This window comes from Trachymyrmex cornetzi, unplaced genomic scaffold (assembly GCF_001594075.2).
Source record: "Trachymyrmex cornetzi isolate Tcor2-1 unplaced genomic scaffold, Tcor1.1 scaffold726, whole genome shotgun sequence".
NCBI lineage: Eukaryota > Metazoa > Arthropoda > Insecta > Hymenoptera > Formicidae > Trachymyrmex > Trachymyrmex cornetzi.
This window is the reverse complement of record NW_017300055.1, coordinates 386,294-386,719: the sequence shown is the minus strand read 5'-3', so window position 1 is coordinate 386,719 and position 426 is coordinate 386,294. Positions and strand designations below refer to the sequence as shown.

The window sequence follows — 426 nt, the reverse complement described above, 5'->3', positions numbered from 1 at the left end:
CTTTACCTTTCAAGCAGCTGTTCACAAGCAAACAAACGCCGTTTAACATCTCTCGGCTTCAACTCGTACGGCACCCAATTTCTTTGCTTCTGAATCATTCCCATGGCTTTGAGGCGTTTTGAAATGGCTTGTTAAATCACTCTCAATGATCGTGCCAATTCTTCTTGATTTTGACACGAGTCTTGATCAAGTAATGCCTTCAATTCTGCATCTTCGAAAACCTTCTCTCTTCCACCGCTATGCCGATCTTCGACATCAAAATCATCGTTCTTGAAGCGTTGAAATCACTCACGACACGTTCTTTCACTAATAGCGGCCTATAGTATTTATCACCATAAGTATTTGAGAGCATTCGATGAGCCTCAGCCGCAGATTTCTTCATATTGAAGCAGAAAATTAAAACCTCCCGCAAATGACGAGAATTTG

The 426-nt window shown here is 41.5% G+C and overlaps 1 protein-coding gene across 2 annotated transcripts in view; it reads left to right on the top strand.

Annotated features, from left to right (window-relative positions):
- ash2 (set1/Ash2 histone methyltransferase complex subunit ASH2) overlaps positions 1 to 426 on the top strand; it is a 20,071-nt gene that overhangs the window by 16,424 nt on the left and 3,221 nt on the right. The window lies entirely within an intron of this gene.